At 47.4% G+C, this 13,342-nt stretch overlaps 1 protein-coding gene across 1 annotated transcript in view; it reads right to left on the bottom strand.

Annotated features, from left to right (window-relative positions):
- LOC105282808 (DE-cadherin) overlaps positions 1-13,342 on the bottom strand; it is a 123,242-nt gene that overhangs the window by 29,424 nt on the left and 80,476 nt on the right.

The raw sequence follows: 13,342 nt of genomic DNA, 5'->3' as shown, positions 1-13,342 counted from the left end.
GCTACGTTTATCGGCTCCGGTGTCTCACGATCGTTTCTCGCAATTCTCGGTTCGCACGAAGCGCGCCAACCGCACCGAGCGGTCCAGGTTGAATCGGATGTCCGATGTGCGGCAACGGAAATCGACAATAAGATAGAGAACGCGGTGGTGCTTGGCGCGCGAGTCGGAACGGTCCGCGGGGTGCGATAAATATCGGCGTCCGTCCTTATCTCGAGACGCGGATTTATCCCGAGATATTTATCGTCTATTTCGGATGCATCCTTTCGAACGGGAGGATAAGTAAACGGCGCCGTCAAACAGCGGCAGATAAGCCGCGCGTAGATCGGTTGGGTCGAGCAAGAGCCGCTACGCTGACAAATAAGGTCGACCTAATGTCGAGAAATTTATGAAGGAGAAGGACGAAGGCGGGATGCATCCCGATGTGCGAGCGCAAATAGGGGAAAAGCGCGAGAAAGCAGAAGAGACGATGAAAGAGGGTGAAGGAAATAGAGTAGAATTGTAACCGATGTGCTATAGCGCGTGTGCGAAGATATCGAGGTGTTCATGAAAGTGCATTTTGCCTGTCGTAATGCTGGCTTCGCAGTCACGTTCACCCGCCACGTGGGAGAGGATGATCGATACGCTGGGTACGTCGGAAACGGATGAATAATATGTACGAACTGCAGGGGGAAGCGAACAATTAAAATAAGAATTCTCGATAGTCGGCGAGGACCTCGCACCAATTCGAATCGAAATCGAGAATAGTTCGATTTGCATTAAATACGAGATCGTTATGCGATTATCGTTCTCTTCCGCGATGAAACATCCTGACAATTTTTCCCGATCCGTATCCGAGTACATTGATCAAATTTAAATCTCCATTTAGACAATCTCGAGAGCCTCGGCTAATCGTAAAGCTGTAAGTGCGAGAAGCCACGACCCTCGAGGGACAAAGTGTAATTTCTCTGACAAGTTCGAGATTCTTAATGTATTTAGCAACCTGGCAACAAAAGGCATAATTTCATTACAGAAGAGCGCATGAGGATACATCCGATTTTGCTCGGCGGTCCCGGATCTCCGCCGAAAACCCACCGAGGTTTTGCGGAGCGTGCTCGCAATAAAGGCAACGGACAACGCGCGCGCATCGCTACCAGAAAAGCGAAAAAAGCGGAATGCAATGACGAGGCAGAAACTAGAAAGGAAACGATTGTACACGGATAATAAAATCGATGATATAATTGCATGGTAAAAAATGTATTTTATATTTATTTTTATAGTAAATTCTATTATAATACTATAAACTGTTCCATTATACCATTAGTACTATTCAATGTGCTTAGCGCCTCAGGATACTACAAATTATAATAAAATTATAGTAATTTCTATATTTTTTTATCAGTGTTGCGGCTCGTCAGAAATAAGTGCAAACGTCTCTTTGCGGTTTTCCGCTTTCACTTCTTTGATCCGCGGATATTAAGCCGTTTGCCGAAAGATGCATGCGCACCGATGTCTCCGCCGATAGCCATAGAATCATATTCGGTTTTCGCAAAAGAAGTGCTTGGAGGAGAACGCGTACCTACGACACAATTAAAACGCTGGGAAAGAACTTTACCGAAGAGGCATTCAATGTTCTATCGGGTGCACTGTGTTCTGATCGATCCGGTTTGCGATGCTGCCAGCGTGCCAAACGATCATTTCCCTTCCAAAAATATCTCCATAGCGCTATTATCCGGCAAAAATACTGTCAGTTGCTCGACAGAACGCTCCATTGTGCGTGGCATTGTGCGTATCGTTTGCGCGAGTTCGTCAGTGTGGCCCGTTTTGGAAAATGTAGGATATCCCGTTCATTTTTCCTGTACTGCTCCCTTCGTGACTGCGTAACGCGAATGCAATTCCTATTATAGGAAAAGAGAACGAAAAGAACGTGACTTTCGCATCGCTCCTGGTGATCTACCTAGCTCGTTCTTATTGTACCCGTCGCATACAATATTCTCAGCGTGGGCGCGCGAACACGCGCGATGTATGCGTACACACGTACGTGCGTACTCACACATCCCCGAGGAAATACGAGCCGCAGTGCAACCCAATGTTCGGCAAACCTTTCCGTTTTTCCAGTCGAAAGGTTCGCGGAAGTTTGATCGTAATTTGCGACCAACCTCTACACGCTGTGTGTCATCGAGTACAAAGAGTCACCGTGAAACCGAAAGTTCCCAGCAATAGCCACGTGCCAGATCCACGCATCTGTGTGCACTCCGATCCAGAGAGTTGAGATTACTCCGATACGTGTTCCTCCGATTTCCGAAAGATTCGTGTTTCGCTTTCGTCTCGAATTTTCTATCATCCGGTAGCACACGATCATGCGCTTCCGCGATCAAGTAAAAACTTTCCGTTCAATTTAACTACATAAATCATATAAACTTTTCCGCCCGGATATCGTTCTCTATAGCTGTAGTATTTCCTTCAGGTTCATCGAGAATACACAACTTCGGACTCTTCGGAACTTGCGCTGATCCTTTAAACATTGTTTACTTTATGGTCCAGGTTTGAGAGGCTCAACTCCCTAACAAATAATTCGCCGACAAAGGACTTAACGTATCTATGCGCTCGCGGAACGAGCTGCGGAGGTTCAAGGGACATCGCTCGATCTCGGGTCAATATTCGTCCGCTCGGCGACTCGGGCCAAATAATAAGATCGATTGGACTATCCATTGTACGGTGCGAGTGCGGCCGGCGAGCCATGGCGGAATCGGTGGTATAAGTGGTCGATGGTCCACGAGATTTCTGAGAAGCCGAGAGAGTTCGGATTGAATCGGATCGGGCAGTGCCCGCGAAATCGCAGAAATGGCGAATCCACCTCTGGCACCAAGTTAAATTTAGAACTCGATTGCGGTCGTTCGCGACCATTCGTTAGCCCCGCCATTATACTCCACTGTCCGCTCAGTCTCTTCGAGCCGACTGACCAACCCCTGACCGGTCGGGCGCAACCACCTAACCCGTCCCGGATACTCGTTCTCTTATATCCACTCGTCAATCAAAGACACAACACTCGGGGATACTTTCCCGCCCGCTATAGGAGCTCCGATAGGGAGCGGAAAGGCACAAAACCCACACGTCCGCGAGCCTCTCTCCGCCTCTTTCCGCGACGTTTCCATCTTTCAGTAAATCCGAGCGCGTCATTACCAGTTCCCACGCCTCCGCCATCAACCTTTCGCGATCCGTTTTATTTCACGGGCCATTAAATCTCGATTATACCGCCACTTTCCGGACTGTTCTATCGCGCGTTAACAAAGTAAGCTGTGTTTGAGAACGGATGCGCATAATGGGAAAGAAGTATTTAAATAAAACATGCTGGGAATGATTTTGAAAGTACAACGATATTTGGAATATTGCATAATTATATTCGTATCATGCAATCCATAGAAAATGTAAAATTTTGAAAATTTTCTACACGTATGCGTTGTAATGGAAAGTATAAATCGCGCGAAATTCGTTTCACGTATTTCGAAAGGAAGATTGATTCGAGTAGCGCATGATAGAGCGTATATACAAAATGATTGGAAAGTAATTCAGAATGGTGGCATTACTCTTTGGGTTCTCAGGAAACTGTGGAAATTTGATTGGAACGTTACCGGAGCAAAAGTACAAGTGTAAACTCTGTGAGATCGATGAGAGTGGTTCGCGTGCTGCGGCTCTTCTTCCCCGGATTTATGGGTGAATTCGCGACCCTGGGCTAAAATAAGATTCAGTGGCTGACTCGTGCATAGAATAAGCCTGGCCTTGAGAAATCGAAGCACATAAGCGGCCAGGTGCAACGGCACTCTGCGTCTAGTAATTTTTCCAAATAACGCCGGCTACGAATATAAAGCATATAAATCGAAGACCCATCTCAATAATAGAGACATATATTCTGCTACGAGAGAAAGGGAAAAAGGAATACGATAAATTTCACGAAAATACAAGAGAAAATACCGAATTTACAAGTTAAAGAAAAACAGTGCATGTCATTTAAAAAATATCAAGAAATTTTATTATTACAAACAAACGCGACGTGTAATGTGTAGCATAACGAAAATTGTAACAAAAATATGTAATAATAAAACTTATAACAAAAAGCTAAATCAATAATATTAGTAGAAAATACGTATCTGGCAACATCTAACGAGGCAGATACAAATATTGACATATATGGATTAATATGCGTCTTCTGTACTGATACGTACTGACGTTAAAATACGGACGTTTGTTGAAAAGCTAAGCGAAAAATAAAGGAACCAACCGGGCATTATTAATCCCTCAGCGATTCCGCAGGAATGGAGTGGAACGGAACATTTTATTCTGCAACACCGCGACGGTTTCGATGAAGCGCGACAAAAAGCGACGCAAAGTTAGCGGGAGAACGATGCGACTGAAGAATATTTTTTCCTGCCGGTCGAGTTTCGCTGGTTCGACCGATACATTCGTCCTTCCGCCTGATCCGCTCCCGGCGATACCACGCGAAATCGTTAATCGCCAAGTTCGCTCTACCCCCCGCAACAACGAAAGTTATTCCGCGTCGATGGTCCCAGTTACGGAAGTAGAAAGTACCGAGGGGACGAGGACCGTTGTCACCGAGCCAAAATAGCCATCGCCGTAACTGGGCTAAACTTTTTTCCCGTCTCTTCCAGCGGGTTCCGAGCTAGTTGGGAATATCCTGCGCGCGCGTGTACACGTCGAATCCAACCGATAGCATAATGCGATTTTCGTAATGGATTTTGGTAACGTGTCTCTAAATTTCAGCGGTCGAGCGGATATGTACAGCTGCGAGGGCGAAAACGCGCCGCCGAATATCTTGCGAACGAGCAAACGAGAAAATGCATCCGTATGGCGCGTTTGAGGAAGATTACGTCGAGCATAAAGTTAGGGGAGGAGAAAAAGAGAGAGCGTCTCGTAATACGAGACGTAATGAACTGTGACACGGAGGGAAGGAGATTTGTCAAGAGATAATTTCCACCATTACGCTTGGCTTCACTGAAAAAAAAAAAGAAATGAAGGATAAAATAAAAAATGCAGAAGCAAAGGGTAGAAAAACTAGAAGGAAAGTTGCACCCGTGTGTTACATCGTGTGTTGGCGTATATCTCTTAATTTTAATCCACATTCTCGCTCAGAGCACTACAGCTTTATGTGGCTTCATCAGAACCCAACACAATTCCCTTCATATTACGCAATAATTGCACAATCCGCCGCGTGCTGTACAATAATTAACGATGATCCTAACTTTATGCAGAATATCGCAAAAAATATAAAAGAATATATATACATATTTATGATAGTATCCTCTTTATGTACTTTTCATTTTTGCTATAATGTTTTTTTTACATCACAGCAGAACGAGCAAAAGCTCGTTAATAACATTTTAATTACCTTACTATCTGAAAACGCTTTTAATACATCACGTAACGTTAACAAGCACATTTCAAAATAATCATATGCGAATGGATTTATAAATAATTTCTGAAACGCGAAGCATTTTTAAAACAAATGGACGTGTAAAAGTTGAAAGAAAAAACGTAAATTAAACTCAACTTAAAAACAACATACCGACAGATAGTTGGGAAATGCATTTGCAATTAAAATATTGGACATTGCTCTATCCATGAAAATATCAATGAAATTTTTTATTTTGCCTAAGTTTTTGCGCATCGCAGCAAATATCGTACCAAAGAACTTGCCGAGACGCGTAAAAATAGAGAATGCGGCGAGACACCAACAGGGAGGAAATAAAATCGTCGCCGAGAATCGATGGCGAAAGCTATCACTGCGACCCGTTATAGATCGCATCACAAACTGGTAAGGTGCCCTCCCGATTTTGCCGCGAATCTCGGCATCGATCGGCTGCCTCGGGACTTTGTGGATATAAAAATCATAAACGCGATGCCGTAATAAACGTAGCTTTACCACCCAAGGCGCTATGAGGGCGGTGTACGGTATTATATGGTTTCATGATTTCACATCATTCGTGTTCGGCAACATGCACGATATTTCGATGCATTTCTCCGCACAGCTTGTATGAAAATATTTACGAGTTTAGTGATATACGTTTGATTGTACGCGAAGTTATTTCAAACCTTCCTGGACCTTCCTGGACCTTCCTGGACCTCAGATCTCATAAGCTTCCTTGGTCTTGCGAAATATCAAACCTCGCGAAACATCCTTGGATCTGGTCAGATCAGACTTCACCTGACCTGATTTAACTGAAACTTGAATATAACCTGCATGTAACCAGGGCATAACCTGGATGCAGCAAGCGGAAGATGCGCTTAAAGAGGAAAGACTTGAGAATAATGCGAAAGGGAAGAAAAGAAAGAAAGTAATCAGAACGTAATATCGAGATTATGAGATCAATATATCTCGCAAGTATTAAAATGAAAAATTAAGATATTATGTTGCTGCTTGGAAATCTCCCAAGGAATGCGAAAGAGTTCTAAGCGATGTTCAAAAGCGTTACATAATTAGATTCAGTAATTTCGCGTAACATTTAAAATTTCACGAGCAATAGGATCACGAGAAGCTAGTGAGTTAGGTTTCCGGTAGCCGCGCGGGAACATGTTAGGATGAAATTGCTAATTCATCTACGTCGCCACGGATTGGTCGCGATTGGAGCGGAGAAAAGTTTCACCAACAGGTAATTTTCGTCGGGTTTCGACGCCTATAGATTCGTTTTCAGCGATCTATTGCGAGAGCCGCGAAAAGGAAGCCACTCAATTTATTTTTAATTCGACCGGGATACCTGCATCTGCTCGTGCCTTGTAAACCCGTAAACCTCGTTCGTGCGCTTAACGAATTTACGTCCCGATGTTAAAAGAAACCGTAACCCCGGCGATATCGTCCGCCAGATAATTACTAGAAAACGTCTATAAATTGTGTCGCGCGATGCACAGTTTATTAGTGAGCGCGCGCGATATAGCTCGCCGTATAATCCGTGGATCCGCTATCGGGGTCGATTAAATAAACTTGGTCCATCGGCAAACAATAATGTGGCCGGCAAGCTAATTCGATACGTAGGACGCCGCGACGCATCGAATCGCGTCATGTCGCATAACTCGCGGGAGTTCGCGATAGCGTTTTAATCCATCAATTACGCGGCTGCAGCTGTATTTAAGATCCCCTTCCGGCACTCCCACTCACACAGCTGCGTTTCTCGGATTACTTTCGAGTAACGTCTCTCATCCGGCGGAAGTGGTCGTTCTACGAAAGAACTCTCGCCGAGGATTAGCGTCGGCTCGAATCCTACTCGGCTTCTCTTTCTCCTCTCTCTTTCTCTCTTCCTACCTTCTGCGAACGAAAGGAAAACGCTCGGCTAATTTTTTCAATCTTCGCGCACGTGTTTTCCCCGATCCTCCTCCTCCTCTTCGTTATAGTACGACAACGCCCTTACGGAATGACTGCCGTGAAACGGGAAATTGGTTCCATTCTCCAAATAAACGCACGCACAGAAGTATGTGTACGTGCTCGAGCAGCGATGCATGACGAAGGATCAGAAATCGCAGGACCAGGCGTGGAAGGAAACGAAGGGTGGCCGACCCACCCTTTTCTCTCTCGGCGGAGGGCGAACGACGGGGTGCGAGGAGGTCGGCGCGATTGGCTCTCGGCGCAAGCTCGTGTCGTGCCGTATCGTAATGTGCCGTGGAACTTTAGCCACTGATAACTCGTACGCGTGTTCGTGACAGTCGCGGGAACCCGTCGCTTCCTGCTCGCCAGGAACGTCGTTCTTACCGCAACGCAACGCGCGCGCGCGCGTCCGCTCGATTGTTTATCGCTCCGCAGCCCGCGAAACGTAATTTATCGCCCCGCGGCTGGGGAAACGCCGAGCGGCGACGCGGCGGACAATAACTCCGATCGATTCGAGCGCAAGCTCGGTCACGAATCGACGAAATTAAGAGCGGATATAAGAGGCGGGAATAACTTTGCAGGGGACGAGTTACGGGACCCTCGTCCGGGAGATGCGACCCTCGGTCTCCGATCCCCGATGGAAGCATCGTAAGTAACGAAATGACTTCCCGGCCGATCATTTATTTAGCCGAACTATCGTCTCGAGAGCACGCAAACGAGACGGGAGTGACTGTTCCCTCGGGGGAGAATCGAAATTCCCAAAGTCACGCGCTCCCGTGCGGAGAGAAAGAGAGACGAACGATTCGACAGAGGATGGAGGAGATTTTCGCGACAGTGAACTGCTTGTAGAAAAGCGTCGTCTCGTCTAATAATCTCTAGTGCCGTTGCGAATCGTGAATTTATGACGGCAAATTGTGCTGGTGAGTCGACGGATTTCCACGTGAAACCCTCTCTGACGGTTTTACGTACTTGTGAATTATCCAGCGCGGTTTCGCCGCTAACGTCACCGGTGGTTTAATAAGCGAAAAGCTCGGCAAGGATGGACAGTTAACGTCGAGTTGTGTGGATGTTATTTTTACCTGAAACGGCAGCATTTTTTCCGAAAAAATGCTATCTCATTGCGCTCTGGACAAAATTGATTTGAAACGAGGAGAGAGCTGCAGAAACGTGACTTATTCCACCAAGTCTACGATTCGACTTACAAAAATACGCAGAGAATTCTTCGTAACCTTTATAAAAATAATTGGTTAACTTTATAAAAGATAGGAATAAATCTCCTCAAGTTTAGCAGGTACACGGCGCACGACTTCCTCTTCGTTATTCAATCGTTACTGCGCGAGTCCAAAAGTAGATTTACCGAGTTATAAGTTTTATAAAGGGAACGAAAGAGCGACAAGGAACTCGCCCCTCACTGTTTGTTTCTTCAAAACGGCAAAAGTTAATTGAGCGCGAGATGCTGGGTTCACTGAACGAATTCGCAAGCTACTTTGAAATTTGTGCCACGAATTGATCGGCATAAGAATGAAATAAATCTTGAAATACCATAGGCGAAATTCTGTTCATCTATCTGCGTACTGCACAGCTACTAGACTAAAAATAACCCGCAACGAATGCAGACTTTCGGTTTCTAGTTGAAAACAAGAATATAAGCCTCGAGCAGATGGAATATTTTTAACGTAACGTTTCGTGTACGTTGCTCCCGTGAACTAACCGTTCCCCGCGATGCGCGTAATATTCGCGCAAGAAAATGCTCCACCTTAATGATGTAATACACAGCGTACCGCCACCACACACATTACTTTTCTCCACATTCAATATTTATTCGCCAACGGAGCACGAACAACTAACACGAGTAACCAACTAACCGTTACACCGGCCAGTTATACGGCAGCGAGAACACATAAATTAATTCGTAATGCACTCTGGGGAAGCCTCTCGATTTGTTGTTACGCCAGTATCATCGGTAAGCAGCAGATAAAATTCCTGTCCCTTTGTAATGCATGTAACAAAGTGCGGGTGGAAGCGACGATAACGCCGACAGCCACGGTACAATAACGCTAGAGTCGCTTCCACGATATAGACAAGGGGGAATAACTATCCGGAGCCGTAATGAATCCAATGGATTATTCGATATTCCATTCCCGCTCAATACAACTCAACGAAAGTACGCGGTTTTTCGATCAGTTGCGCGTACATTGACTACTCCCAATGTTCGTTTCACCTCATATCACGTGTTGCCATTTCCATCAACCAGGAAAACACGTGCGAGATTATTTTTCCGCCATCGCTCATCCCAAATCTAAAGTCTAAATAACCCAGCGTAGACAACACGTTGGCAAAAATATTTTGCTCGACGAAAATATTTTCAAATTTTCAGTGGGATGCAATCTGGTGGTGTGCCATCTTCTGTAAGTAATTGTGATTTATGATTATGATTCATGTGCGTGTTTCGTTAAACGTGTGTTGATGGAACATAATTCAATTGCACGAACCACATTTCCTTTCATGGTCAGCTTTGCTATTACGCATGGGGAAAAAAGCGATTTATTCTGTCCTTTTCGCGCGAAAAGAAGGAACCGAGCGCGCTTGCGATCTCGCTCGACATCGTCTATGACAACGAAAGCGCCCATTTTCCGATTTTGTTCTTCTACCGCTGTTCGTTGAATTACATTGTGTACGATCCCGATCGCTCGTACCAAGTCGCGTGTTCTCCGTCGAGGGATACTTGAACACTTCCCGTGGCGTTCCGCTCGCAGCGCGCGTTTCGAGTCACGCCGTAAAGATTATCTGCCACGGGGTTTTTATCGCCGAAAGCGCGAAAAATACGAGCCCAAATCGAACCCACGGCATTTATTCGAACTTTATGTCGCGTCTCGGCGTTACGCGGGCTACAGATAAAAGCAGTTTGCCTTCACGGCGAGCGCGACCATGCAGCACGGCGAAAGGGCTTTCTCGGGCGCGTCGATTCGTTCGGCTCGAATAATTTTAAGAGCTGAATATCGGAGGAGGGTGGGATGAAATCTCGGTCGCTTTCTCGCGCAACAACAGGCAGCAGCCGATACAATGCATCGACGACCGCGTATTATATCCGATACGCAGCGATACGAAAATCCATACAAATCCACATTGTCGAAATGATCAATATTTTCAGGCGTAAAGAAAAAGAAATAAATTTCTCGTTTCGCGGTTTCTCATCGCGGCTGTTCGCCGTTACGCCGCGCAACCGCGATTTATCGCGCAACGAGTCGCAGAATCCGATCGATACCGGAATTGATCTGCATTGAAGAGTTCGTCACTGGAGGAAGTGACGTAGATACGCGGCGAATTCATGGCAAATTATTTTTAACGTGAGAAAGCATTCCCGAGTTTTAATTAAAAAAGAAAGGGGGAAAAATTAAGCTTGGCGGACACGCGACGAAAGAGTTTGCGACTTCCGGGACCGGTACCATTAGCGAAGACGCGAAGTCGTATTATCCCGACCACGTAGCTATTACTCGCGCGCGCATTCGGCGGGTCTTAAGAACGAAGAAACTTCGCCGTCCGTTCATTCGCCAAGTCGGCAACGGACTTTATGTCCAGATTCACTGTGAGGTATTACGAGCCGAATTAAGCTCGAGTTAAGAAGCTTAGGCTCTCCGCGCCTCGTCCTACAATCCTCCTCCTATACCAACGATGGAGAGCGCTGGTAATATTCAAAATATCGGGTCTGCTCGCTGGCTGGCGTGATCTTCGCTCTGACGAGGATTATTTCCCCGTGAAAACCCGACACCCATCGCGACACTTCGACCGTGTCACCGTGGCAAAGAATGCATTCTGTGTCGCGCCGTTCCGCGCTTTTCGGAGCGTGCCACGGCAAATCGGATTTCTAGTTAGCGAGTAATTGAAAACTATCTTTTATGCGCGGCACGTCCCCACAATGTTTCGATAATTACAGCGAGCTTTTTTTCGCGCCGGCCTCTCGGCACAAACGAAATCCCGGGCTGAAAGCTGCGCGTCGGCGTCGGCGTCGCGTCGCGTCGCGCCGGACGGCGCCGCAAAAGGAGCCTTTTAATTGTCACCGGCTGGTGACTTCCCTTTTACACTCGAGTTGAAACCATCGGCCGAGGCTCACAGTGGAGAGGAACCTAACGACCCATCGGCAACCTCGGGCAAGTATAACGAAAGGAGATTACTGGCTACGCTACGCCAACCCGGCGTGGCGGTAACGAACACCTTCGAGTGAGAATTGGTCGGGATTATTCGCGGCGGCACAGAAAAGCACGAGCTGTGAGTACCGTGGTACGTACGCGCGAGTTCGCGCCGGAAAGGCGAAAGAAATTCCCAGTGCCATTTCGCGCGCGCGTTATTTTCCCTCGTTTCGCGTTGACCAATACGTTGCGAGGGGAACTACACGCGAAACTCGTTCGTGCCGTCGTAAAAGCGCGCTTTAATCGCGATACCCGCGAGCTCCCGTTCGCGGCTGCCAGGAGACCACGAGCGCGTGGAAACTACGTCCGTTCTGAAATCACGGCCAGGACGTGCCGGCAGCTCCAGGAAGTTTCAGGCAACAATGATACACGGCCGCGTCTATGCGTACTTGCTCGCGCGCTTGTTTCGTCCGCGGAGAAGCCATTTGTACCGTCATCCGCCTATGTAACAACCGTATCTGCCGGGACGGCTGAATCTACCGAATCGTAAACCGGCGCCCGTTCTATCTACCGAAATCTCGCTCGAGGTTTTCGCTCGTTCGCGCAATTGCGAAACAGAACGCAACGCGCTGCTCCGAATGACTCGCGCGGCAGATCGAGCGAGTTCTACGCGAGCGCGAGGATAATAACGCGTGAACACGAAAGCTCCGCGGAAGATTACGCGCGTAATCCTCGTCGCGGCGCTCTTCCTCGCGCGTCGCCGATTTATCAGGAATCCTGCGAGCGGTGGAACGCAATACGGTTCCTCGTCGTGGTGAGCGGACTACGACTTCGCCTCGGGAATACCTTGCGCACAAGAGCCGGCGGGTTCAGCGGTATCGACTGCAAGCGCCGCATAATCGTTACAAATACGTAGGCGCTTTGGAGTCTTCGGTGCATCCCACTTACGAGGCCGCGAATCGACCGTGCGCGCTCGCGCGCTCGCCTATAGTCGCGAGGTTAATTGTAAGTTCTGCGGGTAGAGTAATTGAAATTCTCAAGTCGGCGGACTGTATTCCCCCTCGCGCGGCTATCTCGCGGAAGATAGCCGCGCGGAATAATTAATAGCTCGCCGAGCTGTCGCGTAGAAAATTGTTACACATCGCCCCGACGAACGCGCGGGTTATTATACGCGCTGTAAGTGCAGACGATAAATACCGTTATTTACGTTCCGCAAATAGCGGCTCGTGAAATACGGGTGATCGATGCGGCGACAGTGCCGCGTAAAAGCGAGAACGCGTTGCGCCCCGCAGTCACGCTGAATTTTGCCATCATCCCTTTCGGCTATGTTTCCTGTCCCATTTTTGTGTTTCGCGTTGATCCTCGCGAATGCGCGACGTACCTTAAGCGAGATAACACGGTGCGTTATAATGCAACGCGATTCCCATCCATCGCATCGGAAAATGCACTGTTCCGAAGTAAACAGAAATGTAACATTCGTGGTTTTGACAGATCGCGAAACGCGCACTCTTTCTCTCGCGCGAGAGACGCGAGAAACGGCCCACGTAGAAATTGCCGAGGTTGTTTAACTGGCCCAACATGGGCCTAGTATTGGTAGCCCAGAGTACGGCAGCGGCGTTACACTCCAGTGTCGGGTCTGTACTGGCACAATACTGGCGGCCAGTACTGCAAAGAGTTGGCAGACAGTCTTGTCCCAGTACTTATTAAAAACCGGGCCATGTGACGGGCCATTATAAAATACAGACATGGACCAGTACTGGTTGCGAGACGGGCCATGCTTCGGCAACCGACGCAGACCCAGCATTCGACTACGTACATTGCCGATAATATATAACTAGCAACACAGGCGCGCGCTATTTTATTTTTC

The sequence above is a fragment of the Ooceraea biroi genome, chromosome 7 (genome assembly GCF_003672135.1).
Source record: "Ooceraea biroi isolate clonal line C1 chromosome 7, Obir_v5.4, whole genome shotgun sequence".
NCBI lineage: Eukaryota > Metazoa > Arthropoda > Insecta > Hymenoptera > Formicidae > Ooceraea > Ooceraea biroi.
The sequence above is the reverse complement of the archived record's forward strand: the minus strand, read 5'-3'. Positions and strand labels throughout refer to the sequence as shown.